The 25,785-nt window shown below is 47.2% G+C and overlaps 1 protein-coding gene across 5 annotated transcripts in view; it reads right to left on the bottom strand.

Moving 5' to 3' along the window:
* FRMD6 (FERM domain containing 6) overlaps window positions 1–25,785 on the bottom strand; it is a 285,594-nt gene that overhangs the window by 180,996 nt on the left and 78,813 nt on the right. Inside the window, exon 1 of one of the 5 annotated variants that reach the window (XM_070242984.1) lies at window positions 22,779–24,066. The exons of 1 other annotated variant lie outside the window; for it this stretch is intronic. The gene's annotated coding sequence lies outside the window, so the exon portion shown is untranslated. Of the gene's footprint in view, window positions 1–22,778; window positions 24,067–25,785 lie in introns of those variants that run through there. 3 more of the 5 variants (XM_070242973.1, XM_023625224.2, XM_070242933.1) reach the window with 3 other exon arrangements.

Raw genomic sequence — 25,785 nt, 5'->3', positions numbered from 1 at the left:
CCTCAAATTTTGTGCTACCAGGAGTTTCTGCCTCAGTGACCACCTTCATTCCTTTCCTTTTTTTCCAACACCTCTCCTCCACAGAAAGCCTTCTTCACTACACAGGATGAGTCAGAAATGAGGACAAACTATTTCTTTGCAGTGTTAAGGGTCACCTGACCTCCTTGTTGCATGGGAAAAGTAATTTAAAAGCTGGGTTTGTTCCAGATTTCAGGAAGAACAGAAATCTCTGCTACACTGACTTGGAAAACCCAAGCCTCCCCTCAGCTCAGAAAGTCAGAACCCAGCGAGTCTGTCCTTTCTTCCAGGGAAACCAGTGGCCTATATTTTATGCATTGCTTCAGCAAATCTTCATTAAAACATACCATATTCCAAGCTTAGTGTTAGAAATGCAAGAAAATATCTAGAGTACAAAGTATCAAATCTTTCAGGTTATTGTTAGTGAAACTGTGAGCACCCTGAGGACAACAATCTTCTTTATCTCCTGTGCTCAGTGCGGGCACACAGGCACTTAGGAGATGTGGCTAACGTATGAATGATCACATGCCCACGTGCACGCATGCAGTGTCAGATAGACGTGGTTAATGTATGAATGATTGCACTCCTGCATGCACACATGCAGTGTCAGATAGACGTGGTTAATGTATGAATTGCCATGGATGGTAGTCTACATGGAAGCCTACATGTCTCTTTCCCCGGATTTTTAAACAATATCCCTTTGTTGTGTCATGAGATGAGATGAATCATCCTTCGTTCAGTGTATCTTTGGTACACCCTGCATAGTATTAAAGAAAACTCAATTTCCAAATAAAGCTTTGACACAACGCTTCGTCTAACTCCACGGGGATGATCCCCTGGGAAGCTGTGACTCTGTGAACCCTCAAATTCCTTTTTCTATACAAATCCTATTTTATAAGGAGTTGACTGAAACATGCTGAGATGATTTTTTTCTCTTACACAGATGAAATTTCCTTGTTTTTTTTTATGTTATACTGGTCCAGGAGGAACTCCTTAGCTTAGACACGTCTCTTTAGGAATTTTATTGCCTCGCTATGCTTGGAGGGATAATGGGGCTTGACAGTCGTAGACAGAAACTTGGGAGGAAGGATCATAGAGCTCCTCATCACCCCTATTCAGGCCTCCAAGGAGCAAAGTGAGGCAGTCCCGTCCGTGAGCTATCACGTCAGGATGCACTGGAGACCTGGCGTGCATCTGGAGAAGAGTCTTCAGTCGCAAGTACAGCCCTGACTCTGAAACAACCACGGCTTGACATTGATCTTGCGGCAGGACTACATTTCAGGCCACTGCTTTGCAGAAGATGGAAGGTGTGCTTCTGCCTCAACAACAATGGTGGTAATTGCACGCTTTGTAATTGGGTCCTAAGGAAGAAAAACTCAACTTTGTACGGGAACAGGGCTGGGTAATTGAACATTCCCACCAACAGTTGAGAGCTATGACTGAGAAAAATTAAATTAATCTCTCTTTCTCAAATAGCTATACTTCTACATTCTTATTGGCCTCTATAACAGCTCATGAAGGATAAACAGCTCTCATTATTAATGCTTCATTACGAATTTTTATATCTGTGTGACAAGTGGTGCATTCTTTGCACAGAATGAAGCACTTGGAGCCTTGATTCCAGCTGGTCTAGATTGGAAAACTCATTACTGCTCCTCGCCCCACTGCCAGCAAACTCCTCAAGGGAGAGAGACAGCCTCGGATGTGTGGAAACAGTCACAGAGCATTGGTCAACTTTCATAAATAAGCCATTGGAAAATGTAATTTAGAGGGAGGAGTACATCAATTACAGATTCTTTCCTTAATTGTCCCTGTTATTATTTACTAGTTTCAAATTTTAAGCATTTTTCATAACAAAAATAATAATTAAAGTATGCAACACAGCTCATCGTGCAGTCTTTCGGAACACAACATCCTTCCGTAATGACAAAGGGGATTGCAAATGACATTACAATTTGGAGGCAAAATTACAAGATCCTTCTTGGTTAGGCAAGTGATAGCCATCTTAACCAAGCTCTAGATTGAAGTCACCATCTCTTGACTCAACGATTGGCATCAGGTTGAAACAGACAAGGAAGACACGGAATTGTTTCCAGTGGAGAAGATTAAAACACATCATAAATACATTTATCTTCCTCTGCCCAGGGACTCTCTATCCCATAATACCATTTGTATAATGGGTTACTTTTTTCCCTTTTGAATGTTAAATTTGGAACATTTTATTCTAAGTGCCATCAAAAAATAAACACACGGAGTTCTAAGCCCACAGCTTTTCAAATTTATCTGAGACTGAGACTTGGGAAGCACATGCATTTTCTCATTTTTCATACACGCCCAAGATGACAGGGTTGTGAATATAGACAAAGGAAGTTAGTATTTCGCCTCCTCTAGCCCACTCTCCACCACACACACACACACACACACACACACATCTTCACTCTGCTCCTTTCTGCCGGCATCCAGAGGGGCCATTCTGTCTGTGTGCTGGCTCCAGACTGCCAGTTCCTCACTGTCTCTGACATCTACTCCCCAGCCGTGTTCCCCAGTGGGCACTCTAATCCAGCATGCCTGCACTATGTCCTCCTACTGGTCCCAGTCTAGTTGCCTGGATGGCAAAGAGCTAACTTCAAAACCAGTCCCTGCACATGGAGAATCTATTATTCAACCCAAGTGGAACAGATTCTGCTTTTAAGAGGGTGTCTTGGGATTCATAATAGCTGGGTTTAGTCCTTAGAGATTCAAGGCACAAGGCTGACCAGCGGGCAGACCTCTGGCAGGAGAAGCTTCCATGTTCTCCCACACACCACGTGGGACTTTCCCCTCTCCCAGAACAGGCCTGCACAGGGCTGGGAGGTGAAGTTAAGACGCACAGCAGCCAGTCTCTCCTGATGGTTAGGACTGGAGATCAGCACAGTGACCCCCCAGAGGGATAGAAAGTCCTTGTCCCAGCCCGCAGGCCCTTTGTGTTACAATAGTAGCTACTTTCCAGCATCCCAGCCTCCTAATGGTTAAAGCTTCTGCTTTTGTAAAGCTCTCACATTCTGTTGTATTAGCAGCTGGCTTTTCCTCAGATTCAATCTGCATTGGCTAGGCTCTAGGTAAAGGGATTCTACGCTATTTAACGGTAAAAACTCAGACTCCCTGAGGGTTTTCCTCAACAAGCTCTTCAAGCAGCCAGTGGACGGGTCTCCGTGGAAACATCAGTAGCAGCTCAGCTACTCTGTCTCCTGATGACCATCTCTCTGCACCACTGATGCCTGTTCCAAGCGGTTGGTGTCCTGACTAGAGGTGGACACTGGACACCGACTATGAGCAAGGAGACGCAAATCTGTCATCAAGGGGCAAGACGGGCGGTGGGAGGCAGGCCCAGGCGGGAGGCAGGCCCGGGGACAGTGGAGGTCCTGCCAGCCAAGACACTGTCCAGGGAGCATGGACAGATCCCACAGCCTTCCAACAAATGGGGGCACCAGCTGTTCTAGGACGGGGGCCCAACAGGCAGGCGGAGCCTAGCCATGAGGAATTGGGGCAGCAGATATGCTGCAGTTCGGGCAGTTAAGTAGTGGTGCATCAGCAGGTGGAAAAGAGCCCCTGCTGGTGGGCAAATGGACTAGGTGGAGATGAGCAAGTCCGAGTGGTAGAAGGGGCCTAAGGTACGTCCCAGAAGCAGGGACAAGGCAGAGTGAAGACCTGGGTTACGGAAATAGAGTGGGGTACAGTGCCTTGTAATTTGGGAGCAAGGGGCAGAGCTTCGTTGTCAGAACTGGACCACTGAAGGAAGGGACTGAATGAGGGGGAGTGTGGGGTGTGGGCTTATTTCTACCTGGTGACAAATAAAAACGGCAAGCAATAGGATATTGGAGAATATGAGGAAGCCATTCAGTGTAAACCTAATTCGGTTCTAGGATGAGGGTGGGGACACCACCATGGTTGAACCAGAGGGTCAGGGACTCAGGGTATATGGGAAAACTCTGCTAGTGGATGACAGGAGACAAAACAGGTTAAAAGAAAACAAAGCAGTACCCTCTACCTTCTCTATCTATCTTGCATCTCATATTGTTTCCTCTCTCTTCTTGTCACCCTAGTCTTAATAACTGTTCTTATTAATATTTTATCTTAAAAACTGTCGAGAGGAATCACTTTTGAAGAATGTGCTGGGTTGGGGAGAGCTTTGAGAATTATTCCCCTCTCTCTGCCCAGCTACATTCTGCTTGGGAGGTCTGTTGTCGGTACTGGCTGCACCCAGGGTAAAACGAGCAGGGAGAGACATGTGGGGGAGGCAATCTAAGAGCCAAGAGAGGGTAACAGGGACATTGTACCACTCAGGGAGCACCATCCATGTGCCAGGCACAAGACAGGACATGAGCACACATTACCTAATCGAATCCTGGCAAGGCAAGAATCATTCTTCCCACAGACACAAAGAACGCCACGGAGCCTCAGACGGGCTGTGTTGCTTTCCTGATATCCCTCAGGTGCTTGGTGTGCCATCAGCCTCAGCTCCCCAACCTGGGAGCTGGCAAGCTTCAACGCCTCTTGCCTCCAATAGGATTGAGGAGGAGAGACAGGCCTCAGAGGGGGAGATGCCAGGCCAGATGTGAATGAATGGGAAGGCAGCGGATGAACAAAAGGGTGGCAATATAGAACTTCAGCCAGGCTGAGCCCAGGTCAAACATCAAACTATTTTAACTAACTGGCACCCAGACCTGACTCTGGGTCATCAGAGAAGCTCCCAATGACAGGTAAATCCTCCTTCATCTAAAAATGTAGATTCAGGAAGTAGCCAAGAACATTGAGTAACAGTACCAGGTTCCCTCGGGACATAAGAACTTTTGCCTGAGCCTCTGCCATCCAGACTTTATGTCGTAAACCAAAGCAGCCATTACAAGGCAGGCCGAGGCAGGGTGTTCTTGGTAGGTGTTTCATATTTGACAGAACTGGGGATTTGGGATGAGAGGAATGGCCAAAGGAATCGGTGCCTCAGAATTCTCTGATTAGTAATGATACCGGCTCAACACAAGGTTGACATAAGGGAAGCCCTATTGTAGAAAAGAGACCATGTTGTAACTTTGAATGACCTCTGATTAACTAACCCAGACATGCTCTGTAGATTTTATGGCCCCTCCCAGCTGCTATGAGTTGATAACTTTGTTCTCTGCGTTTCCTAGGAATATGATGACTCCAGGGCAGAGAGTCCATGCTGATGGCCATCATCAATGACAACTGAAAGATCAGGGTTTAGGGCGTTGCTCTGGTCTCTGAGGCATCTCCAGTAAAACAAAAGACTATCAGGACCTGAGACCAGATTCTGCCCCTACCTGGAGATCAGATGGAGGGCCAACTGAGATTAGGTCTGTTTTTCAGGGACCATTAAAATTTGGGTTGTCTATACTTCCTAACCATCTGGTCCGATACTTGACTATAAAATGTGCCTTTAGATGTTGTTCAAAACTGTTGAGCAAGATAGAAAAATGCTAATAATGCAAAATGTCAACCTGAAGCTGGGAACAAGAGAATATTTCCAAGAGAGTGCTAAATGGTTTCATTCCTCTAACCCAGACCTACGCCCTGATTCAGCAGGAAGCAGCTAGATTGGTTGTCACCCCAAATCCCTCAAGAATGAGGAATGACCAAAGAATATGGGGACTGAAACTAGTAAACAGTTAGCCATTGATGATTAAGTAGCTGTAGCTAAAGGTTTTTTCTCTTTTGCAATTACCGATTACAGCTTTAGCTGTTTAACCCACCCATTGTTAACTGGGCTTTTTGGGCAATATGCTATCTGACCCCCATTAGGTTCTGATAGATAACATCTCCCTGGAACCTGGGTCACCATGGTAATGGGTGTGTGAGCTGTTTTTCAGGAATTAGAACCCCTTGTCCACTCCAGGCTGGTTGAGACCACCAACCCATCAACTGGGCCCACGGAGATGTCCGATAGGCAACCTTTTGACACGGATGCCAAAAACTCCACCCTCAGATCATGCTAATGCCACCATTTTGTGAACATGGGTCCTTTAAAGAGGCATGAAGTCTGACTATGCTTGCACAGATCAATGACCTCACCTCTCCTCGCCTCCAATCACCTATCTCCACATTTCAGACCACCTTGCCTCCTATCCCATAAATACCCCTGAGTCCCTATTTTCAGGGAAGCAGATTTGAGACTCATGCTCTCGCTTCCTCAGATGGCTGCCTTGTGATTAAACTCTCTTGCTGCTGCAATCTCGTCCTCTTGGTGTTCAGCCTTTCAGGCGATGGGCAAAAATGAACCTGGGCTGGGTAACAATAATTTATGTGACATTTTCTCAAAAGAGGTGGCAGCCACCTAATGTGCCAGCTGATAGGGACGGCTCCTCTTTTCTCGGGGAATCAGAACATCCAGTCCGTTTTGGTCATTGGGACCAAACCTTCAGTCAAGTCTGTTCTCAACAAGGAGTAGGTTAGGAGAGTGTGCCAGTTCAGGGAAAGCTGGAAGCTTGCTAAAATGCAGAGTCCCAGGCCCACAGAGTCAGGAGGTTCTTCAGGTGATTCTGATACAGATGCTCCCAGGGGAACACTCTGGGAGAGCCTAGCATAGACCACGTCCCCTTACTGTGTCTGCTGGACTGAGCTGGATTGGACACACCTGGTTTTCAGAGAGTGCAAGGAGAAAGACTCCAGCTTGCCCTCGAGCAGCCCCTTCATATACACACCAATGCCCAGTGCTGGGGCAGTGGAGGCCCCCAAGGTGTGCAATGGTCATCGCCACCATGATCAACCCCAGGAGACATTGTGGCAGCAGGAAAGGAGCCCCCTCAGTGCCAGCCACCATCGCCTCACTGCCAAGCACCAGTCCCTCATCTCTTCCATTCTAGTCACAGGACCAGAGCTGGGCAGGTTCCAGAATGAGGAACCAAAGAGGGGACATAAAAGCTGCTCTTTCTCCCAATTTCTCTCCTCCATGGCTACTAGAATCCACCAACTTGTGCTGCATCCTGAAGACTTTAGTTCTTTTTATGCATCTCAAAAAAAATGAAATATTATGCCAACTCTCAGGAGGTTGTGACTTCTTCCGTGGGCCAGCTTTAAGGACAAGGAACTGCTGAGGCAGAAAATTCCCCAGTGGCAGGCTTGATGGATGGTATGACATTGTCTCCCAGGGACACAGTGATTTGTAGCAGCATTTCAGCAACCCAAAATAAACCATCACTCTGCACAAGCGGGCACAGGCTCATCATAGTCTACCCGCTTCATCATATTCTGGCAGCAGAGCTTCCCAGACTCTGGGTTAACCCCTTTCACTTTGGCCCAAAAATCTGGAGCAGGAACGTGGGAAGGATCACATGATAATTGCTCTTTGGATGAGCACCTTTCATCTGAGGATCTCCAAGTGCTTTATAAATATTAATTAAATTGCCGTAACACTCTAGGATGCATAATTATCCACCACCTCCAGCTCCAGGCCAACCCTTAAAAGAAGAGGAACTTGAAGGACAGCATGGCTGAGCTTATCATGGAGGCAAACCCCAAATTCAGTGTTCTTTATTTCTAGGCTCACATTGAAGAGGACAGAAACGATGGAAGGGATAATGTGACTCCCATGCACATGTACACTGTGAAGTGCTAGCAGTGGAAGAGAAGAATAAAATGTGTATTTTGAATTCATCGTTTAATTATAAGAACTACTATATTAATCCGAGCTTTGAACCAATCTTTTCCCTCCCAAGAAACTTCTTCCTGTGTCAATGTTTCTGTCTACAAAATGGTGCCATAACGGGGTTCCATAACCTCCCACATTACTCTACCGTGAGCACTGACGGCTTGCCAGGTGGTGTGTTCTACAGTGAGGAGAGGTACCACATTGCCCTGTAACAACAGCACGCCCTCACAGTCTGGAACAGATCACCCCAAGGCATCACCCAACCTGAGGGACTTCCATGATCAAAGCTGTTGTCCATGTTATCAGAATCTCCTTCCTCTTCACGTGAGTTCGAGCCACCAGCTTGTGTGGTACCATCTTGGCTGAGTCAGTCACAGTCCTTTTTGGAAAGCTGGTACTAAAACCACCACCAAGGTTATAAGTAAAAAACTGTAGTTTAGACCAAAAGTTGTTGGTGACTCTAAAATCTGTCTCTGCCTCCGCTCTTTTTGAGGAACATCAGTTTCTCATTTAATACATCTAACTGGAAGTAGCCACCTGGGGGTAGGCTGGAAAGTAGCGAGTCCACCTGGAGGGACCCGGCGCAGTCACGGGGGAAAAAGCAGATAAGTTAACAGTCTTTGCCAAGCAGCCTCCAGGCTCACTCTGGGCCGGGGGCCATGGAAACAGAAGATCCAGACACAGCTTCAAGTGGACCCAAGCAGAGAGGGGCACATGCACGGAAAGGTTAGAGACGATCCTGTCTCTGCAAAGGCCTACAGGGAAATGGGGAGCTAAAGAAGGCAGCAAAGACGGGGCCTTCAGGAGTTGGCCACGGATGTTACATCCTGAGGAGAGCAGATTCCTAAGTGCTGGATGAGGAGACCAATTACCTGGCATGTTGGATGGACTGGGGACACGTGACATAACATGTTTACGTCCTGAGATTTCTGATAAGGTTTACAAAAAGAATAATGTCAGCTGCTGTGGTATGTCAACAATAACTGTTTCTTCAGAGATCTCTTCTACGAGACAAGTGAGGAACATCCACGAAGGATGCCACTGGCTAGAGCAAGACTCTGTAGACATAAAACATTCTCGGATTTCTTTTAGAAATCATTAACTATACTACAGGAAAAAATAGAGAAACAAGTTCATGGAACAAAAAAATATAAGTCATGGGAATACTGGGAGTTGAGGAGAAACAGCCACACAAAGAAAGGCACAAACACTCATTGTTCAACATGGAGCAGTTCACCACGTGCTTTCTCCGCCATCTTGCTCTGAGGAACTGGATTTGTTAGGAGCAGAAGGAAAACAAGCAACCTGCCGCAGTGGGCAAGCTGGTGAACTGGGCCTGGACTAGCAGAACAGGTCTGAATCCCAGCCCGCGACGCGCTAGCCATGCGCCCTGGGCCAGTGCCCTGCCTCCAGAAGCCTCAGCTCCTTCCTGGGGTTGCTGGGAGGGAGCAATGAGACCTGCACACAAAAAACTCGGTGCAGAGCCTGGGCACTGCAGAGCACACTCAGCAAATGTCCGTGCGTGCACGTGGCAGCCTCCCGACATGGCCACGAGACCGACGAAACGCACACTGATGCACCCGACAGAAATGCTCTCTTCCAAAATGGCCCCTCTGGGCGCTGTGCCTGACTCTAGCCTTGCTTGCTGTTTACACTAAAGAATTCTGGACAGTTTCCCTGGGGAATATCCTCAGGGCTTATTTAAAATATACACACATACGTGTGCTGTTACCAGTGGTAAATCTTGGTCCTTTTAGAGTGATTTTTTCCATTTGGAATTTGTCATTTGGAGCCACATCTGATGAAGACGGAACATAATCAAGAAGGGACAAAATTAAAGTCCCAAGGTTGATTCTCTGTGTGCACCTTGTAAACCACCCCCACAGGCAATTCCACATGAGCCTTGAGGAGACTCTGGGAAGAATGGTGGACCATGACATTAAGTGCTTGACTTCTTGAGCTCATCAATGAAGGATGTCCCTCATCTAAGCTTGACTTTTTTAGTATGATTTTTTTAACATGAAAGTCTCATTCTTTCATTGTCATACTTGGTTTCTTGACCTCTATTCACTTTTGAGACAGGGAATGCTGGGAAGTCGAGAAGAAGGAAAAGTCCAAGGCAGAAGGAGGAGGCGAGAGAAGAGAGAAAGGTCGATGGTGAAAGGTCAAGTCGAGGCAGAGAAAACCAAACCAGCCTAGAGACCTCAAAGAGAAAGCAACCTCTCAGGCAAGAGATGGTAATTATACTCTGCTTTTTGGGACATAACTCATACTGCTTTTGTGTTGTGAAATGGGAGAGTGCTTAGAGTAGGCAGCTATAAACTTTCCAGTCAAGATTACATCTTTTTTTCCTCTGCTCTGAGAAAACGTGTTTAGTGAAATGTCTTAGCCTTTGAAAAATCGAACCTTGTTTAGAACACTGTTTTATGCTTTCCTTCCTGTTTGGACCATCATTCACCCCGTTTGTGTCCTTGCTCTTGTCTCCTCGGGGCTCAGGGACAAGCAGGGGCTTGCAGAGGAGGACGTGTGGGAAAGGAAGAGAGCAGGCAGAGCTCCTCTGTGAATCAGGCGATTGGCAGAAGGTATCAAAGAGGCTTCTTCCCCTGTTCACAAGGCAGATTTTCTTCTGAAGCTGGCGGGGCTCCCAGACAATTTGCTCTGGGGACAGACTGGCTGAACTGCTGCCAGTGCCGCCTCTGGGGCCTCTGGATGGATGAGTCCGGGCGCAGCGGGCAGGGAGCACCAAGAGGCAGGGGTGGGGGAGGCCACAGCACAGCACCAGGCAAGGGGTCATGCACAAGAGGTGCAGCCGCAGGCACGAACAGCTGGGTGCTCTCCCATCCATGCATTGCCCAGGCCTTCTGGCCATGGGAACAGCCACAGGAAGGGCTGAGGGGCTGCAGAGGGAGCCACTGGCTCCAGCATCTGAGTGGGAGGAGCCTGAGTGGTCACATGGTAGGGGAAGGAGGAGCGAATGATGAGGGGGACCCCTGGGCCAGCCAAGGGCTCAGGCCGCTTCAGGCAGCACAGAGCAGCTCGGAGGGCAGAGTAACCTGTCTCCAGCACAGTGAAAACAGTGTCTCTTGACTTCCTGCCTGGCCCAGGGGTCTGCCCAAGCTGCCCTGTCAGACTGGGGACCACCAATCCAGAAGGAAATGTCGCTGTCACATTCCCCGGATCCTGCCTTCAGCAGTGTCACCACAGCAAGGCCCAGCCCAGCCCCTTCAGCTTCCCTGGGTGGTGTTTTCAACAAACGCTTGCTCTGGAGTGCTTCTAATGGGGCGGAAATCAGCAGGCATTCTGTGAACTACAGTGTGTTGGTGGGGAGGGAGAGGGGAGAGGACGGTGGTCAGCCTGCCAGCTAAGTTTTAGCTCAGCTAGACCTGGACTCCTGATAGGGAGATCTTTTAAAATTATTTTCCTCTCACAGAATTTTGAAAAGGTCTATGGGCATGAATTATTCCGGGTCACTAGCTGATTTAGCCCCCAGTGTCTTCCAGATGCCCCAGGGGGATTCTTGGCTAGCTTGGACACTAACAGAAGAGGCATAGCACACATTTGCTTTCTGTTGCCTTAAGTGTTCAGCAGCCAGGCTGCCGGAGGCTGCTAGGAAGCTGGTAATTGGCAGTGAGGGTCAGCCTTGGGCCTGCTGCCGTCTGCTTTCTCTGTCCTTTCTCCTAAGGGAACAGTCTTACTGGGTGTGGGGGGGTGTGGGGGGGTGTGTGTTTCATTATATAGCTTGTTCCTGATCATTGCAAGAAATTCAGAAAATACAGAAAAATGTAAAGAACAGCTCCAGCTGGGAATAAGCACAGCTGACATGACAGGACACACTCCCCACGATTTCTTCTGTGACGTTTTGAAGGGAGATGACAGCATGCATTTTTTTTTTCCACTTCACAATAGATCACAAATATTACCCTTCCACATTAATAAGAACAGATCCATACTATCGTTTTTTAACGACTGTTTAATAGTCCAGGAGGAAAATGGGCTGTGGTTATTTAATCTGTTGCCTGTAGTTAGGAACTTCAGATGCCACTGGGTTATTGCTGACAGAAACCAGGATCTTCGTAAAAACATCACTGGATCCTGCCAGATCATTCCCTTAAGATGAATGATTCAAAATGGAATTGCTCGGTTGAGTCCCATGATCTTTTTAAAGGCTCTGATGCATTCTGTCAAAATCTTCCGACAGCAAACCTCTACCAACATCCCGCCCTTCCAGCACTCAGCAAAACTGCCATTTTCCTCCACCCTCGACACTGGGTGCTATGCGTCTTTTTCACCTCTTCCAGTCTGATGGCTGTAACGATATCGCTCACGGCTCTTCTGATTTGGTGTTCAGTGCTTCCTCTTCTCTCTGGCACCTCGTGTCATCTCTTGGAGCTCTTTTTCCACCAGCATCCCCCTCACTCGACAGTAAGCGTTAATGGAGCCCTTCCTGTGTGGCACTGTGAAGAAGCTGAGAGTGGCAAGGAGTCAGGCAGTCGGCACGTGGAGCAGAGAAATGATGAGATAAAATGTTCAGGGCTGGTGGCTGGGACAGTGAAGTGGGGGAGAAGTCCAAGAAAACTTGGAGCAGAGAAGGTGTGAGTTTGGGCAAAAAAGAAGAAAAGATGGATTCAGTTTTTTTTTTCTTCTCCCGAAAGCCCCCCTGTACATAGTTGTATATTCTAGTTGTAGGTCCTTCTGGTTGTGCCATGTGGGACTCCGCCTCAGCATGGCTTGATGAGTGGTGCCATCTCCGCACCCAGGATCCGAACTGGTGAAAGCCTGGGCTGCCAAAGCAGAGCGCCTGAACTTAACCACTTGGCCACAGGGCTGGCCCCTGGATTCACTTTTGAACATGCTACATTTAGGATGCCTGTTGGACTGCAGATGGACAGATCCAAAAGGAAACTGTCAATATGAATTCGGAAGTCTGGAGCCACAGATTTGGGAGTCACTGGCACTCCGGATCCACATTCTGACTGCCAGGAGCCCTCCTTATCCCACCCAGGCCTGACATCCTGGATCCTGCTCTTCCTCCTCATCCCTGACCACTGAGCCCCTTTAGCCCCTTCTCTCAGAGGTGCCTGGTCTGTCATGAGAAAGAACAGATCTAAGGTAGCCAGCTCAAATAAAAATTTGAAAAATAAGCTAGTTTATAGTGCAAATGATAAGCATTTTTTTTTTAAAAAAAGCATATTTTTTAAAAACACAAAGAAATGACTCCTTATTGGTGTGGCAAATGAGGGGGAGACACGTGGGGACAAAAAGCCTATCTGAGCTCTCTCAAGCGACACTAGTCAAGCTCTATCCGCCTACCTCGGGGTAGGGGCTCTGGTCCCTGGAGATCCGAGCGAAAGGCACTGTCAGCGCTGGAGGAGGCTTCACACCTGGGTCTACCTTGAGAGAGAGCGCCCACATCCTGAGACCTGCTCCGGGTGGGGGAAGCCAGGACCTGAGGAGGCACCAGGCGCGCCATTCGCGGGTGGCTTCTCCGCTATGAATTCAACAGCTCAACTAAAAGGACAGGTAGCTGCCGTCTAAATTTAAATAGAAACATGATAAAAACAATCTGGGTAATTTTAGCCTACTCTGTTCTCTTCAGCATCCTAACATATCTTCATCTAGAAAAACAAAAAGTGCTTCTGAGAGTCGTGCTGGGATGGAAACGTGAGTGCCAGTTCTCAGCTTCATTTTTCAGCAGCTGGCATTCCACGAAAACCTTACTCTGACCCCACTAGAAATTGCTGTTTTTTCTTTTAATCCGATCTACTTTTCTCATTGGCTCCCTTCGAACCCTCTTCCTCTGGTTCATCAAATCAGAGATGCCTACTGCTGTCCGGTAACACAGCTCTGCTGGGCCCAGAAACCAGGCGGGGACTATCAATGACACACGGGGCCTTGAAACAGTCCCATTCCATTTCGTGGCACCCCAGGAATGAGTCTGCAGTGGAGGCACCTCAATTACTAAAACCAACATGCAAAAGAACAAAATATCTATTGCAGTCTTAAGGACCTGACTAGCAAAAGATAACTTAATTAAAAACAGCATTTTGCTCCATAAGTGTCACTTTAGCAGGCTGCATGGTTTCTTCTTTGCAAATATGGATATAATCAGCTACAAGTCAAAAAATTAAAGCCTTCTTCAATAAACTAGGAATCGGAGGCATACAAAGACGGCACAGAGAACACACCCCCCATCCCATGTGCTTGGCCAGGGAGCTGACAACGCAGACTGTGGGCGTGAGGTCTCCCATAGCGAGCTGGAATTACACAGGACTCGCCACAGCTATGGCTCTAGAGGTCCCCACGAGAAATGCAGCACCCCAAATGAGGAAGCAAGGCAGGAGGAACAGGGCATGAGAGCCTGAATTCCCATTTCCAATGTCCCATTCAGTACATGCGTGATTCTCAGCCCAAATGGCGAGGGTTTCTGAGCAGAGGAGGAAGAGGGAGCTCTATGGAGTGCAAACTTCCTTAATGACAAGCCGCCCTGAGAGGCGGGGAAGTTTGCTCTAAGTATTCACAGCAAACCCCCTGTGACATCAAAGATCCACACAGCCTCCTAACTAGGCCAACACTTGGGACTGCAGACGCTCGGAACAGAATCAGCCCGGAACAGCTCCCTCTACCGGTCAGTGTGGGCTTCCGGCCCAGGTGCTTAGGTGTGTGACTCAACCCACCCACGCATGCACAGCATCTTCTGCAGCCTCCATGTGTCTGTCACCTCACAAATCTCCTCCCTCTGCTAACTGATGACCATTAATTACCTGGGCCTTTCTGTGTTCACACAAACAAAAACTACCCCACACGTGCCGAGTGGCACAGCTGCCGCTTGGTTCAGAGCTGCTCCCCCACAGGGAGCACCACTTCACTGCCACCTTAGTTGCATCTTTGCCGGTTCCCCCATCAACTGCCAAAACTCAAAACTGATAAAACTCCTTCAAGTGCAACCCCAGCAACATTGGGGTAGACTTTGAGAGACACAATTGTGATGGGAGCTGCTCCTTTTTCTCTCCCTGCAAATCTGGCACCCTCACAAAGTGTAAACCTTGATGTGGAAGCAGCAGGACCAGAGTGACTGTGTTCTGCTGGGACCTGTGAGCCCGCCACGAGGGAGTCGGGAGCCCTGACCCTGTCTTCTGAGATGCGGCACGTTCTCTGGCCAGTGTGCAGGGCCACTAGCCATTAGTTCCACAACACATCAGAATATTTTCAATTGAACAAGCTCCGTCCAGATACGAGAACTGAGTGAGACAGACCAGGAAAACGTGCCCCGCTACATATCTGGCCCGACTGGGAAAGCTGGTCGACAGAGAAAAGGCAGGGATCCAGAGGGAGAGTTTATACAGAAAACCCAAAGGACCAACACCTGAAGAGACCACACAGACTCTGGCCGCTGCCCTGCCGTCTTCTGCACCCACTTCTGTTTCCCTCCCCTTCACTGCCCCTCCTGCCTGAGAGTAGACAGGTGTGGGATGGTGGCTGCAGCCTAGCCCTCGGAGCCAGCTGCCCAGCTCAGGCCCTGGTTCCACCTCTTGTTTGCTGTGTGACCTTGGGCCGTTTACTCATCTCTCTGTGCTTCATTTCCTCATCTGTAAAATGGATTGACAGGAGGATTAAAGGAGATAATTGAAGCTTTCTGCACAATGTCTGACACATAACAAGCACTAAACCAATGTTAGTCCATTTCTTCTAAGGAGGACGCCCGACATTCTCTCAAAACCACAGAACTTTTAAGACAAAACGTGGAGAGGGCAATGGGGCCACTCGCACCTCAGCCTCGCTTCCCTCCCTTTCTCTTGTCTGTTAGTGAGCAACCCAGCAGCCACTTTTCACGTGAGAGAAAGCCGCGAGCTCAGCGTCAGGGCTGAGAGTCACGGCATCTACTGAAGGAGAACAAGGGTCTCTGGAAGAGAAGGAGCTCCCCGACACCAACGCTGCCCGGGGCCGAGCTGGGCCTCCACGTGGAACCAGCTGCAGCGGAATCGCACATCACACGTCTGCCTGGAAACCCGCACAGGTGCTCCACTCTGTTCCTTGTGAGACCGTGACTAGAGCAAGCAGGGAGGGTCTTTCCAAACCTAAAGTAAAAGCAGGTGTGGGACTGAAACCCAGGCTCTGCCTGTGGGGCTCCAGGCAGACAAAGAGCCGCAGTGAGGGGTTACAAAGCGCTCCACGTGCAGCCATCCCGTGTAATCCCTAAGGACCAGGCCTCCCAGGACCCGGGCCTATGCAGCTTCCTCCCACATGGGCTCTGGGCTTGGTCAAGTGCTTCCTTTGGCCAATGGGGTCAGCAAATGTGAGATCTACTGACGCTTGATAAGGGCCAGCACATTGGGGTTCGCACACTTCGAACCCTGCCACCACCACATGGGAAAGTCTGCCCTCCTCAAGGATGAAAGATCCCACGGAGAGAGAGGCCCAGATGCCCCAGCCCAGCCCCTAATCTATCTTCCAGCTGAAGGTAGCGTATGAGTAAGCCTCGGTCATACCAGCAATCAAAGTAGCCAGTCAACTAACAGAATCATGAGAAATAGTAAACTGCTGTTAAGTAATAAAGTTCTGGAGTTTTGTTATTCTGCAGTGAATAACTAAAACAGAAATTGGTGAGTAGGGTGCTGCCAAACAAAAACTGAAAACATGTGGCCTTGGCTTTGGGACCAGATGGCGGGCAGAGGCTGGAGGCAGCGAGGGGACTGTTTTGGAGACCAGGAAGAGGGCAACCCATGTTGATGAGACAATCAGCAAAACTGTCATCTGGAGTAATCCGTGAGGTGGAAAATAGATGTAGTAAATTTGTGGGTCTGGCTAAAGAGATTTCTAGGCAGAATGCTAAAAGCACCAATGGATATTTTAGCTTTGCTTAATAAGGTACTGGAAGAGAGAGGGATGGGTTAAAGCATGAACCAGTGAGTCTGCAAGGAGAATTTAGAGGAAATAAGGAGAGCCCAGGACTTGCTGGGTTGGAAAGTAATGTTCCTCATTTCCACTCCCTCCAGCTGGCAAAGGATTCCCAAAGTAAGAAATGGTCCCAGGGTAAAGATTAATCAAGGATGCGAGTGTAAGATGCTTTATTAAGACCTCTAAAGAATTTAGGAAGTGCTCAGTAGATCCTCTCAAGTGGACACAAAAGGGCCTCTGTTCATAAAAGCCTAATCCTAAAACAGCTCTGAGTAGTCTAGGGCTGGGCTGCCCAATATGGTAGGTAGCCACTAGCCACATGTTGCTATTGGGCACCACATAGGCGGCTAGTCCAACTGAGATGTACTACAAGTATAAAGTACACACTGGATTTCAAAAACTTGTATAAAAAATGTAAAAATATCTTAATAATTTTTATATTGATTACATGTTGAAATGATGATTGGATATATTGGGGATAAACAAAATATATTACTAAAATTATTTTCACATGTTTCTTTTTATTATCATTTAAATTGTGGCTCTCAGAATTTTTAAAAATATATATGCGGTTCACATTTGTGGCTGACATTATATTTCTATCGGACAGCACTAATATAGAGAGAGGTCTGTCCCAAAAAGAACTATGGATGTAGATTTTGTTTAATGGAGTGAACGATAATAAGATACATAGAAAACCCATACAATTTTTAAAGGAATTACATCAGTTTAAAATGACAGGAAGTCTCTGGGCCAAATTTCTACAGGCAGGAAGCCAGCTGAGAAAGCTACTTAGATGCAAACACAGGCCACTTCTTTTCAAAAAGAAAAGACATCTCACAAGGTGGAACCAAGAATGCAGATGGTTGATTCAAGAGCAGAACCAGACCCCAATCTAGGAACCCTGTCTGCTGGCATCAGAGAACCTGACAATGTAGGTGAGACAGATCTCAGAATTGCTATGGGTCAATTACTGCTATTGCCCCCTATTACTCTGTTTCTAAATGAGGTTATCTATTGGGGTTACCCTGTCCTTGTTTCGATGTTGTACGTAGGCAGTGTTGTTTAGTTTGTCAGAAGAATTTAGAGGAAATGAACAGAGCCCAGGACTTGCTAGACTGGAGGCAAACCCCATCTATGTCTGGACCAGATGCAGGCTACAAGATCACAGACCTGGAGCTAAATGTGGTTCTTGGGCGAGACTTTAGGGTCCTGGAAGGGGTGAGTGGACTTTGCATATGGGAGAATGTAAATAATTGTGGTCAGAGGGTAGACTTGATGAGTTAAAAACGACCACACAAGATTTACAATTCCTCTCATTAAGAGGTAGAGCTTATTTTACCCATCCTGTGAATCCGGGCTGGCCTGTTTACTTGCTTTGTCCAACAGAATGTGGCAGAAGTGATGTTATGCAACTTCCAAGCCAGGACCTCGAGAGGCCTCACGGCTTCTGTTCTTGTCCACTTAGTACTCTTAGAGCACCACACTGTGCTAAAGCCCACAGTGAGAGGCCGTGTGGAGAGTCCCAGCCATCCCAGCTATGCCATCCATTCCTATTGGAGGCCCCATACATAAGAGACAGGTGTGTCATTTCATTGAAAATGACCTGTCGTCTATGAAACAAAAGTATGTCAGAAACATAAAGGAGGGTATACGTAAGTGAACACATATTGCTAAGATCAATATTTGGAAGATCTAAACTGACACAAAAAGATTTCTGTTTATTTGGATCCTAGGAGTTAAGTTTTTTCATGTGAACACCATTTTCCCAGGAAGTCAGCTGACTCTGAGATGAGTTGGAAACTATCAAGCCTTAAAAGGAGCTGATTTCCATTAACCCAAGCAGCAACCTCTGAGTCTTGGTTTTCTCATCCACCAAATCAGTGCCATGTACCTAAGTTCCAGAACTGTGAAGATTAAATGGGATGAAGCATCTGAGCATTCTGTCTACTGGGAGGGGGTTCACAATCAAGGTGACCTGGGGAGGCAGCATGGAATAAGGGAAGCAACCTGGGCTTTGAACTCTGCCCACACTGACATTCCACACCACACTGCACAGCTTAAGTTCTTCTAAACTTCAGCTCCTTCAACTGTAAAGTGGGCCTTTCCACTTTGCCAGGTTCTCTCCGGATTAAATGCTGTATCATATGTAAAGAAGCCAGCAGAGTATCCCACACATAGTAGGTGCTCAATTAATATTAGTCTTCTCATTTTTTGTTGTCTCAAACCTCCAACTCTTTCATTCTCTTCAAATAAAATGCAAAACAAAGGAAACTCTTTGAAACTGGAAATAAGCAAGTTAAGGCCACATTTCAAAGAGGTGATGCTTCACTAATCTACGGCTGAGTCACACAATAAAAGCCATTCCTAAGGAGTCTGAGGGGTGGGATCTAAATGCAAAGCTCAAGTTAAACAACGGGCCATCCAATAGTCTTGGTGAGGGGCAGATCTGAGCCCCGCCCTGGCTCCCTAGACTTGGGCACAAGATGCACATCACACAAGAGTTTGCCTGTAGGTTGAAAACAGGAAGAATTTAAAGATATGAGAGTACCCTCGGAAATGACCCTAGGACATGACTTGTGAATCATGGAGCCCAAGGATAATCAGCCTGGAGGCTTCCCAAACTCTTCCCGATAGTCATTTCAGGCACGAGGAGTGGTAACTGATAAAACAGAAACCACTCCTAAAGGAGAACTCTTCTCGGTTCCAAGTCAGCTCTGGGGACACATCAGCTGAAAGTCAGGGAGGAAAAGGAACAGGATGGATCTCCCTGACTCCTCTTCAGGCTGGACTCTTGTCTCCAAAACACCAGCGTGGTGGAAGCAGAACACGTGCTCCTTTAGAATTAAAGTCAGCCTCAGATAGCAAAGAAAGAACAGGATGGATCTCCCTGACTCCTCTTCAGGCTGGACTCTTGTCTCCAAAACACCAGCACGGTGGAAGCAGAACGCATGCTCCTTTAGAATTAAAGTCAGCCCCAGATAGCAAAGAAAGAACAGGAGGAGGGGACCTTGTTTGTAAACAAAGACCAGGATGCCTGTCAGCTGCCAGACCTCGAAGGGAGGTACACGGGGCCTCTGGAGAAGCCCAGGCAGCAGAGCCAGCCCTGTGGTCTCCGTGGTGGTCTCTGGTGGACCTTTCCAGAGCATCGTGGAAGAGTGGGGAAGCTAAGAGGGCCAGATGGCCTCAGCCTGGCACCTCCCCATGATCTGTACCGCCTTCTCTTGGACAGCGGTCAAGCTAACCTTGACTGTCACTCTCATCACAGGCTGTGGTGAATGATTTGGAGTCAGGCACTCAGTTTTGAATCCCGAGCAGCAGGTAAACGGTTAAGCCTGTTTCTGTGTCTGTGTGATGGGGATACCCGTAGTCCCTAAAGAACGTGTGCAAAGCCTTTTGCACAGTGATTGGCACAGAGCCAGCACTCACAAACATTACGTGCTGTTATTATTGTTGTTGATTTCTTCCTCTGCTTTGTAATTTCACCCATGGTAGCATTTATCTCCAGAACCAGGAGACATGCAGAGATGAGGGACCGTCAGTGACAAACTCAGACGTTTTCCAGAGTGGGCAGTGGTGTTACTTATAGCAACCAAGGGAAGATGTGGGCAGGAGGGGCGTGTGGTAATGAGAGATGTTTATGCCTCTCTACCTTTCTCTGGGTTGCTCCATGGGCCAAGGGGCCAGCCTCTGAGGGAGGAGGGGCCAGGGCCAGCCTGCCGGGGGGGGGGTCAGTCCTGCTGGCTGAAGGCTGAGGCCATTCACACCTGATAGAAAAGGAAGAAGGTCCCCTGGAGACACCCAGAGAAGAGTCCTCCAAGGGGGAGGGGGTTCTGCCCACCCCCACGCCACCTCACTCTCAGGAGCGTGGAGAGAGCGGGATGGACGAGACACTGCCCCTGCCTTGGGGCCTGCGTGGCTTGCGGCCAAGCTTCCAGGCAAGGACCAGAGCCTCACTCTCACTGGGGGAACTTGGATCACAGTAGTGCTCTCCTAGTCCTTGGCCTCAGAGAACTGGATTCAAGGAAGCTTGGGAGGTATGCTTTATTTTTCAACAGGGCGTCACTTCCAACTGGAAACAGTATGTGTTTTTCTAGCAGGTTAGTACACAGCAGTTCTGGTAACTAGGCCACCCTAGGGGTCCCGTTACAGTAATTGTACTAAAACTCTGTGGTTGTCTTTTTGTTGGTGACACTAACACGAGGCAGGCAATGGTTACTGAAGAGGAAATCCAGCACGATGGATAGAGTCCAGGGCCTCACATAGTGCCCAGAACAAAGGGATGCTGATGAGTGTTTGCAGGATACCGGGGTACTGAAGTGCACTTCAAGACAACCCAGCATCCGTCTGCAACCAGGACATCAGAAGAGAGCCTCCTCTTTCTCACACACACACACACACACATTAGGAAACTATAGACAGCCTCACTACGTGGTCATATTAAAAAGTGATGGAATCTCAACAAGAAAAAAACAAACAACCCGATCAAAAAATGGGCAGAGGATACGAAGAGACATTTTTCCAAAGAAGATATACAGATGGCCAATAGGCACATGAAATGATGTTCAATGTCACTCATTATTAGGGAAATGCAAATCAAAACTACAATGAGATATCACGTCACACTGGTCGGAATGGCCGTAATTACCAAGACAAATAACAACAAGTGTTGGAGAGGATGTGGAGAAAAGGGAACGCTCATAAACTGCGGGTGGACATGCAAACTGGTGCAGCCACCACAGAAAACAATACGGAGATTTCTCAGATAATTAAAAATAAAAATACCATATGACCCAGCTATCCCACTACTGGGTATTTATCCAAAGAACTCAAAATCAACAATTCCAAAAGCCCCATGCACCCCTATGTTCATTGCAGCATTATTCACAATAGCCAAGACGTGGAAGCAACCGAAGTGCCCTTCTACACATGAATGGATAAAGAAGATGTGGCATATATATATATATATAATGGAATACTACTCAGCCATAAAAAATGACAGAATCGTCCCATTTGCAACATGGATGGACCTTGATGGTATGATGTTAAGCAAAATAAGCCAGAGAGAGAGAGAAAAATAGCGTACGATTTCTCTCATATGCGGAAGATAACAAACACATGGATAAAGAGAACAGATTCCTGGTTACCAGAGGGGAAGGGGCTTGGGGGGGTGGATGAAAGGGATAAAGAGGCACATATGTATGGTGATGGATAAAAATTAGACTACTGGGGGTAAGCATGATGAAGTGTATTCAGAAATTGATAAATAATGTACACCCGAAACAATGTTATAAACCATTATGATCTCAATAAAATTACTCAAAAAAAAGTGATGTAATGACACAACTCACAAATATTTTCTCTAAGAATTGATTCTATGGTTGCTGACTCATAAACTTAGTTTGCTTTTAAAAAGTCGACCTGAAAATTCTCAGAAAACTCCATTTTGTTGTTTCCACATTCCCTTTACTTCCCTCCATCACGCCTGCACCATATTTTACTTTTACAGAACTCAGGATCTGGTTATGACAAACTCTGTAACAGCTCAGCCCATTCACTTACTTTCTCATGTCTACTTTTACTAAATTACATCCCTTATAAAGAACCCCAAATACATATAACCCCAAAATACATGGAAGTGTCCTCCTGCGACCCAGAGGGTGAACACATAACTGATATAACGTAACTGAAACATACTCAATATCTCTCAGACTCCTAACAACTTCATTTTTAAAAACTTACGGGGCTTCTTAAAAGAAGTCAATTGATGGGCTCTTGAAAAACTTAGAATAAAACAGTGCATCAAAGGGGTCCTATCTTCTGCTCAGATCATCATCTGAGTTTTTGTGAGTGTTCTTAAGGGTGATTGTGTGTCTGGAGTACAGGACACACACATGTGCAAACACATGCACCACAAGTGAAAATCCAGAGGGCACAGGCGCTGTCTAATTCAGCAAGACACGACTTTCTTCCTGGGATGAATTGCAACAGCTGTTATACAGGGACGACCTGAGGCACCTCCACCCCAAAAAGAAATCATGGGACATGTTCTCCTATAGTAGAACTAATCCTCTCATTAGTCTGGGGTGGTTTACAGACAGAAATCATATTACTTAAATCCTTTGGTGATTCTACTGTGCCCAACACACTGACATTTAACATTAAATTTGCCTTGAACTTGCGTTTTATGAAAAAGAAAGGGTAAAAGCATCCGTGCTTTTCCTACCTGCTGCCGTAGCCACCTCTCGGAACGGGGCAGACTCCAGGGCTCAATCTTCTGCTTCCTCCCCCGGAACCAGAAACATCAAGAGAAAGTTTTCAATTGCTATGAGCAAGCACACTGTTTACTTCCAGCCAATTCCTTCTTATTCCCAAGGCTTGCTGAGTGCCAGAGTGCGGTGACTGAGAAAGGATGTCTGGGAAGAAAGGGGTGGGGTTTGGGGGAAGGAGAAGAAAGAGTTCCCAAGGCAAGAGTTAGTTCACCCAATGCCCTTCCTTCAAGGAGAGGAAAGCCTTCTTTTCCAGCTTTAATTTCTCATAGCAGATCTGCCACTGCATTACTCACAGGTAATTGCTACATTGCCCCTTCACAAACAGCAGACATACTTTTTGGGCGAGCTTCCAGATTTGTGATGCATGCCTGTACCTGTCCACGGGGAGAGCGCTGTGCCTGAGAACCGGGAGGGCAACAAGCCCACCCAAAGGGAGGACCCAGTCTAGAATCGATCAAGTTCTTGGGATAAAATATGCCACAAGGAAGATCAGAGGCCAGCGTGAGCCTCTCCATCCACAGGGCATCCGCCTCAGTGAGGGGATCACCCGGTTAGGGTTCGAACTTCTTCCAAGTAGATCAACAGCCACACTTTGTCAAGCTTTGACTTGTCTCCACAGAGAGGAAAGGAGCAGAAGGGATTACTATCGCAGAAGGAATGTGGTTTTCTTGCTCTGGACAGTCAATGTGGGAGTCAAAGAAGTCAGACGTGCAGCTGCACTTCCTTTAAGGTTAATATCATGAGACACCGTGCTTAAGAAGACATTTCAGTGACAAGCAAGTGTTATGGAGGTTCTATGTTTGACCCGTTCCTGGTTTCCAAGAGGTGAGGCAGAACAGTAGAAAGGATAGAGCAATAGGGCAGAAATTGGGAAATCTTGGCTCGGCTGGTTAACGCTGTGACCTTGGACAAATCACTTAGCCTGGTTCCCAAATAAGTAGAACGAAAAGACCGAGCGGGAAGACGTGTACAACAACAGAAGGCCACTCTCACTGCTACGTCTATGCCACCTTGCTCCTGTGCCAGCACTTCGGGTCACCTTTGGGGAACCACTCCTTGCTCTCCGCTGTTTTGGATGGAATTGAGCCCACCTTCAGGCTTCCTCAGAAGTGGGCATGTGGCCAAGTCCAGCCAACCAACCAGAGTGACTGATGGGTTCAGAGGCAGGTTTGTGCCAACAGGAGTCGTCCCTGGGACTCTTGCTGGGAAGAGGAGTTCTCCTCTTGCTGGGGCTGCTAATCTGACAGAACAGGGCCTAGTGCTTCCAATGGCCATCCCACGGAGAGAGGGACTGCCTGAGGATGCAGGCCCTGCAGGGGAAAGCAGAGCATAGAGATGGCAAGAGACCAGTTCCTGAGAATGCCATTTCAAGACTTGGGTTCTTGACTAAAACTAGCATTTCCCTTGGATTTCTTAAAAACTTCCTTTAGCTTCTTAAGCCTGTTTCAATTAGGTTTCTGATGCTTGCACTGGAAAAGTTCCAGCTAATATGAATCCCTTCCAACTGCTCTCTACCCTTAACACCACTACTTTTTGACATTTACATCCACAGTGATCTGGGCAGCATGGGGATGCATAAGGCCAACAAATCAGTTCCTTTTGATGCACTCTTGGAACATTTTTTTTTTTAAATAGCAGATAGATGTAGAAGTAAGGCAAATTCTGGTAAAAGATTTTTAAATTCTTTAATTTCTTTACATTCTAAACTCTTCTCTCAAACTACAGCTTTTTGTTTAAAAAAATTCAAATAATGCACAAAGGTGAAATGCACGAAGTGAAAATTGCCCACAATTTTACCTTCCAGAGAAAACCAAGGATAACATGTTAGTGGCATGCTATTCAAAATGTGATCCACAGACAAGCAGCCTTGGCTGGGAGCTGGAGAAATGCAGATTCTCAGGCCTCAGTCCAGTCTTGCATTTTAACAAGGGCCCCAAGTAATCTGTGCGCACATCAGTCTGAAAAACAGTGGCTTAACATACAATCCTCCAGAGATTTTTTTCACATAGTGGCCGGGATTTTTTTAATACATGTAACTTGTTGGCTTTTTATTTTACTGATTTTGTAAAGGAAAGGCAGACATGAATACAATGAATCAGAAACAATGTAATCAAAATTCTTTACAAAACATAAGCGATTCATTAACTGGGACTATGTGCAAGTTAGAAAGCAGTCACAAACCCCCACTAGACCCTAGGACACTATTGCAGGAGCAAACTCTCCCAGGACAGGGCACATGCAGGCAGAGGTTCTCCCACTGGAGGTCAGAACCACCCGGAGGCCAAGATGCCAGCCCCACACCCAGAGCTTCTGATTCAGTAGGTCGGGGGTGAGGTCGAAGAATCTGCATTTCTGACAAGCTCCTGGGGAATGCTGATGCTGATGGTCCCAGAAAAACATTTTACCAGTATTTTTTTAAATCAAACCAATTTATTTAAAAAATGGATTGATACAGTATATACTTAGTCAGCCCTGGTTGTCTAGTGGTTAAGATTCAGCACTGAGCGGCCCGGGTTCGTGTCGTGCTCAGGGAACCACACCACCTGTCTGTTGGTCCTCATACTGTGGTGGCTGCATGTTGCTGTGAAGCTGAAAGCTATGCCACTGGTGTTTCAAATACGAGCAGGGTCACCCACAGCGGACAGGTTTCAGTGGAGCTTCCAGACTAAACAGATTAGGAAGGAGGACCTGGCCACCCACTTCTGAAAGAATTGGCCATGAAAATCCTATGAACGGCAGTGGAGCATTATCTGTGTAGTTCTGGAAGGTGAGAGGATGGCACAGAAGGACCGGGCAGGGTTCCCTGTGCTGTCCACAGACACACCACAAACAACAAACTATGTACAGACTTTATATGCTATTCTAAACTTACTTTTTCACTTAATACTCTATCTGGGAAATCTTTCCATGCCACCCATGTAGCATTACTTCCTCCTTTTTGAGGGCTGCAGGGTCAGAGAT

Source organism: Equus caballus, chromosome 1, assembly GCF_041296265.1.
Source record: "Equus caballus isolate H_3958 breed thoroughbred chromosome 1, TB-T2T, whole genome shotgun sequence".
NCBI lineage: Eukaryota > Metazoa > Chordata > Mammalia > Perissodactyla > Equidae > Equus > Equus caballus.
The sequence above is the reverse complement of the archived record's forward strand: the minus strand, read 5'-3'. Positions and strand labels throughout refer to the sequence as shown.